The sequence below is a fragment of the Schistocerca cancellata genome, chromosome 1 (assembly GCF_023864275.1).
Source record: "Schistocerca cancellata isolate TAMUIC-IGC-003103 chromosome 1, iqSchCanc2.1, whole genome shotgun sequence".
Classification (NCBI taxonomy): domain Eukaryota; kingdom Metazoa; phylum Arthropoda; class Insecta; order Orthoptera; family Acrididae; genus Schistocerca; species Schistocerca cancellata.
The window spans coordinates 1,126,495,496-1,126,502,388 of NC_064626.1; the positions used below are offsets into that span (position 1 = coordinate 1,126,495,496).

General features: G+C 42.1%; 1 pseudogene; it reads right to left on the minus strand.

Moving 5' to 3' along the window:
* Window positions 1–6,414: 6,414 nt before the first annotated feature.
* On the minus strand, window positions 6,415–6,532 carry LOC126105098 (5S ribosomal RNA; annotated as a pseudogene).
* Between the last annotated feature and the right edge of the window lie 361 nt (window positions 6,533–6,893).

Consider the following 6,893-nt stretch of genomic DNA (forward strand, 5'->3'; position numbering starts at 1 on the left):
ACATACACAGGTCTCGGTCGTTATTATAAACATACAAAGTTTATCTGCCAACAACACAAGCTAGTCGCTCTAATTGCATATGCGGACATCGAGTTGTCTCACGTTTACGTTTTCAAACGACCCAACAATCAAAATTTTAGTAAACTGAAAAACTTGTTTTGCTAGACATACTTATATGTTAAAAATAGTGACAAACATGTACCGTTTCTTCGACATGTTAGTTAGTATCCAGAAATCGCCGTTGTTCTTTGAAAGTATCTCCGTTTACTCACAGTCAGTATCTTTTGAAACATTAAGTCGCTGACTCCTCGTAGCATTATGAAACAGAGTAAACTGAGTTTTCGCAACACTTGCTCATTAAGTGACTCGAAGATAATACTGATACACCATCAATAACACCTACACTATCATTTTCATATTTAAAAAAAAACACCTGGTATTCAAACAAGTTTATATCAACATTTTCTTTTGTATGTATTCACATACGTATGCGACTAATTTCTATTCTCAATATGCGTTAGTTTAGGATTTGCTTATCTGTACATATGCTGTAAGATCTCAATATGCATTAGTTTAGGATTTGCTTATCTGTACATATGCTGTAAGATGGATGATACACGTAATTTAAGATGTAAGAAACATGTGCATATTGGATCTTCCTTCACTCGTTGCCACCTACTATTTGACATTGCTCTCCTCTTGTAAATAGTTTGTAGCTAAATCTTCTGAATAGATGTTAAACACACTAGGTAAAGACCACAGTTTTCTCTAACCCCTCCCCCCAACTTTAAGTCCTCCTTTCATCTCATCTCTCATTTAGGCGACATTTGATTCGACGCTGTTTTCAGTTACTTTCTGTGCGAAAGTTTCCAGTATATTGTAATTACCTTATGAAGGCAAATAACTTTTAAAAATAATTTCCATGCAATTTATTAAGTACTCCGATGCACAGTTGAAATTTGCATGGTTCTAACCAAACTAAATTTGTATCTTCGACGTATCTCAATTTCTCACGTTGCCTCGGTTTTAAGTCAAGACCAACACAGTATGTACTCTATATTAAAACATTCATTAAATTGTTACAAACCCTTGAGACAAAATCTCCACCATAAAGCGCCACTATACACAACATCTCTATCCGTTGACATACAACTGACAACAGACATGATGCAAACTGACTTAAAACTGTTTGAGAAAAATAAAACAAACAGTGAGTAACACTTGTTTTTTTAAATAATATTGTCCCATTGTTTTAAGGCATCAAATCACACCAAAATGTGCAAATAGAAGTAGCGTAATTTCTCTCTGCCAGGATCTACTTGGACAAGGCCCAGTCAGTTTCAGTGCATTACGTAGATCTCTTCACACTTGCACATCGTCCAGCACCGATGATGATCATGGATGATCATTATGGATGATTATCATGGATGTCCACCATGGATGACTATCAACCTTGGCCAAAATCGTCATGGATGGCCATCATCATCATGGATGACCAATGATGTTGGATGAAAGGCGACGGATGATGGCAGCAGTATTCTCCACTACTATCAGTTTTACGACCTCCTTTTCATAGATGCGTATGATGCATTCACTTTGATGTGATCAGTTACTGGTACGTTCCTCTTACTCTACTGTTGTTTCGATTTCTCATTCCTTCCAGTACATCATTCATTATGCAAGCTCTTCTCATCTATTCTCCTACTCAATTTCTTTTCTTTTTCTTAACTGTTTCCATTGTTTGTCATCCTTCATTCAATCTGTGTAAAACAACCTCATTGGCTATTTTATCTGTCCATTTCAGACGTTCCTTTTCTCTTCAAATCCACTTCTCAAAAATCTAAACATTTCTCCGTTCATCGTTACAGTGTCCTTGTTTCGGCATGATACACGGTAACACTGTACATTAAACTTTATGCTATACACTTAAGTAATATTTTCCTTTATTGTTTATTTAATAGACCACAGAAAATACTCCTTCCTCTAAGGAACATTTGTTTTGTTTTGATTTCATTACGTGTCATACTACTCGTTATTTTGCATCCTAGGTACCGGTACCTGAAGTTATCATCTTGTTCTACCTACTCATCTAAATGCTAGATTGCTTGTTAGCCAACGGCCTTGCCGCAGTGGCAACCCCGGTTCCCGTCAGATCACCAAAGTTAAGCGCTGTCGGGCGGATAGCACTAGGAGGGGTGACCATGCAGTCTGCCGAGCACTGCTAGCAAGCGAGGTGCACTCAGCCCTTGTGAGGCAAACTGAGGAGCGGTTTCCGGTTTTTGGGATTCCGTAATCAAGGAATCAGTGGAAATACGTCTTGCCAATAATCTTATAAATCGTGACAACGGCTTTCAGCTGGATAAAAATTGGAATCCTGTTATTAAAATTATACAATCACAGCGGAATCGACAGTGTCATTCGATACTCAATGACTAGATGAACCTTTATTTCCACCACCGAGGCAGCACGTACAACTCGGCTATGCTGCGCATGTCAACACCTGACGCATGCGCTGTAGGATGCCAGTACATTTCACATGCGCGAGATTCGGCATAAATACCGCGACTGCACCTGGGCTCTTCAGTAGTTGTGTACTCACCTGATAATGGCCGGACGTCTCTGGGCCGAAATATCGTGGCAGAATGTCGACGGGATCCGGCTGCATACCCGGAAATTATTAGAAGAATGAGGAGCTACTTGATTGAGAAGTAGCGGCTCCGGTGTCGTAAACTGACCTACGGCCGGGAGAGTGGTATGCTGGCCACATGCTCCTCCATATCCGCATCCAGTGACGCATGTGGGCTGAGGATGACATGGTAGCCGAACGGTAACGTTGGGCCTTCATGGCCTGTTCGGATAGAGTTTAGTTTTTAGTTTATAGATTGCTTATTAGGCTCCTTTCTTTGCAATTAGTTCCAATCTGCTTCAGGATATTTAACTGTTCAGTCCACTGAGCTCTATCAAAGACTTTTTCCAACTCATCAATAGCTGTACCAACTTCCCTACGCCTTTGTAGGTATCTTCCCGCTGCTATTCGTAACGTACAAATTACATGTCATGTACGTTTGCTCTTTCTAAAGTTGATCTTTTCTCATCCATTTCTCTCTCAAGTGTAGATTGCAATCGTCTCTTCATTACTCTTAATAGATTTTTGCCGAAAGAGAATTCTAATTTATTTTCTGATTGCGCTTTATTTATTTAGGCGACTTCTTCCTCACACTAGTTTCGAATTTTTAAGTTGTTTTCGAGTATTTAGCTGTATAAAAGGCACACTATATCACTAGAACAAAACTGGAATACGGTAGTGCGGACGTGACTTAACGGAGAATACGAGTAGTTACTTAGGTAAAGTTGGCGCACGTTTAAAAAGGGAAGCGTATTCGTGTGAAGTACTTCCCTTCTTTTCGGTTTACAAATTCTACTGTTAGGTAGATAGTACAGTTTGTAAATCAGAAACGAACGGAAGTACATCATTTGATTATGCAGCCATTTCGTACGTGCGGCATCTGGCTGTTGCGAATAGGCGAATGACAACAGCTGAAGTCTGGGCACAGATTACGGTCAAAGCGTCGCTAAGAACCGTTGGTAACAGACCACTGGAAGCCGGGTTGAGGTCTCGACTTACCTTACGTCGCTTTCCTCTGACACTGTGCCACAAATAACGGAGAGTTGCGTATTGTGGACCCAGAGTCAACTGAGGCATTGAGTGGCGTTGTGTGGTGTTCATTGGCGAGTGTCGCTTTTTATTTGTAGTGGTCAGATCGTCCGTAGATGGCCTTTTGAAGAGCAATAGAAAGTAGTGTTTCCCGACACCATATCTCTCTCACCAACACCTGGAATCATGGCGCTGGAAGATATTGGTTATGTCAACAACATTTGTAATTGTTTGAAGGCGGCTACTGCTCGGTAGTAAGTGCAAGAGCGATAAACCATTTGTCGCACCTTTGATGATAAGGGTACCATATGGCGTATTCCAGCCGGATAATGAATTTCACAACACAAATACCTCTATGAATGTACGGGTCCTTGACTGGTATTCCCAGCGCCATTATTTGTCAACCATAAAGTATTTGTGGAATTATGTAAATTGAAGGTGGAGAGGCAGAAAGGAAAGGGCAGGGACTAGTGATGTCAGCTGCATCGGGAACCAGCGACGATGAGTGAAAGTGTGTGCCGGACTGGGAGTCGAACTCGGGACCTCCTGCTTACTAGGCACTTGCCTTAACCACAGCGCCACCTGGACACAGTGGTTATTGCAAATGCAAGGACTGTTTCGGCTAGTTCTCCAGCCCCCTCCATTTCCTACCTAGCGCCTCCTGTCCGCAGACCCCATCCATGTCTTCCATATTCGCTAATTTTAGATACCCGCTGGGGGTCGAACGTAAATATGCATCTGCACTACAGGTAGTGGCTTCATTGACCATCGATGTGAATCAATTACATGAATGCGTATACTTATAATGTAAATATTTCTGGAATGTCGAGGGAAGGCGTATATGTTCGTACCAGCCTCCAGCTAGAAATTTTTGTGGACTGACAATGCATGTGTTTCAGAAACACCTAAAAATAACATTCTAAGGTTGTTTGCTTCCGTTTTACGCCGAATTTAAGAGGGTATTCGTGCCTGTGGGCGTCAAACCACATACTAAAGTTGATGAAGCACATCAGTTCCGAATCGAATGAAAAATCGAATGAAAGGTTAATCATTCAATACCCGTTTTGCAATTAATATTTCTATGACGTTTAAGAAATATCTGACTTGTGCTTCATGATACAACACTTTTCATTTCCGTCATTGCGTATGTGGCAGTCAAATGAAGACGAGATAGATGGGAAAAGTAATTAAACTCTTTATTCTTTCAAAAGTATTCGTTATAATTTTCAATACATTTACTCCACAGTGAGACAGGACGGTCAGTGACTCCATGGAAAAATATTGACATTTGTCTACGGACCTACGTCCGAGGCAAACCAACAGCCAAGAATGTCTTTCTTCAGGGCTCCAAAAACATGGAAATCGCAAGGGGAGGGGTTGGGACTGTATGGAGGATGTGTAAGACCTTGCCAGCGAAACTTCTGCCGTGTACTCGAAACAACTGCGATGCAAAAGTTTCGCTAGGAAACCCTTAAACATCCTCCATAGGGTCCCGATCTCTCCCAAGCGATTTCCATGTTTTTGGAGTCCTGAAGAAAGACGTTCATGTCTGCCGATTTGCGTCATGGTTCCGTAGGCAACCGCAAACGTTTTGCCATGAAGGCATTCACCGCCTTATCTCACAGGGGATAAATATATTAAAAGTTATGGCTATTACTTTTAAAAATAAACTTTACTTACTTTTTTCCATCTGTCTCGTTTTCATCTGGTTGCTCCTCATACGAGCGTGAGTCAATAAATAAGTCGCAATCTTGAATAGAGACATCAGAGCCGCGTGTACAAGACTGAAATTTATTTTCCGTTTCAACATACTCCTCTTATAAATTTTAAACGCTTATGCCATCGCTTGACAAAGCGTCAAAAGCCTACAGCATAGAATTCATGTCGCACCGTTCGCATTAACGTATTACCTCTCTGGATATAACAAATTTACATGGTTCCTTCAATTTCTGCAACCCGCAAGACCGAAGGGTCCTGGGGGTAGCGAAACACTCGCTACAAGGGGAACAACGTGGTATCACCAGATAATCATGGCACCCAGGACGTGTTTGTGACCTTCTTTTTTTGTCCTATGCTGAATTCCCGTACCCAGTTGAACAAATATTTCCACAAAGTACGGTTCTAAATTTATACAGGACGAATTTCGCTATGGACGTAAGTACGGTTCTAAATTTATACAGGACGAATTTCGCTATGGACGTACTCTGCGGACAGTTCCTTAGCTGGCAAAAATCACGTTATTCTAGCTGGGCACACATCCATAGTTCACCTGCCATCTTGGTCTGACTGTAGATGATTAATCATTGTCCGCAGAATACTGTGTGTCGGCTATCCTCCACGTGACATGTGCTGCCGCCTTCCGGATAAGTAAGACGCGATATGCCGTATTCTCGCGTTCGGGACTTTTGTTGTGACTCACCGCCTCATATTAGGTCTATGGCTGCGAGTTAGGCAACCCACATTGCTCCTGTGCGTGTCGTTTCAACTAGTATCCCGGCTAATGCGCTTTTCCTGAAGCAGCAAGCTTATAACTATTAAAACTAAACTAAACTCCATCCTAACAGGTCTTGGAAGGCCCAACAGTGCCGAACGGCCGCCGTGTCACCCTCAGCTCACAGGCGTCACTGGATGCGGACATGGAGGGGCACGTGGCTAGCACACCGCTCTCCCGGCCGTACGTTAGTATACGAGACCGGAGCCGCTACTTCTCAATCAAGTAGCTCCTCAGTTTACCGCACAATGGCTGAGTGCACTCCGCTTGCCAACACCGCTCGGCAGACCGGATGGTCACCCATCCAAGTGCTAGCCCAGCCTGACAGCGCTTAACTTCGGTGATCTGACGAGAACCGGCGTTACCACTGCGGTATGGCCGTTGGCCTTAAAAATACTGCCTCAAACAAATGTCGCATTCCGATTTTTTTTCTTCATTTTGTGTTAAAAGATAAATAAACAAGAGTCTGTGTCAGTCACTTTTTGTTTCCTCCCACGACGCGTTTCCAAGGCTTACACCCACATCTTCAGGTGGACAGGTGGATCAGTGGATTACTTCGCGGTTTCATTTTGGCTTGATGTAACCAATTGTCTGTTTTGAGCTCATTTCGCTACAAATAAGCTATAATTAACCCTTTGTTAAAATGATACAGAATTACAAATTTTGAGGAATGGTACAGCTGCCTATTAGATGTTCCAGTTGAAAGAACCCTGAGAATCATCATAAATATACATTTTCATCTTTAGA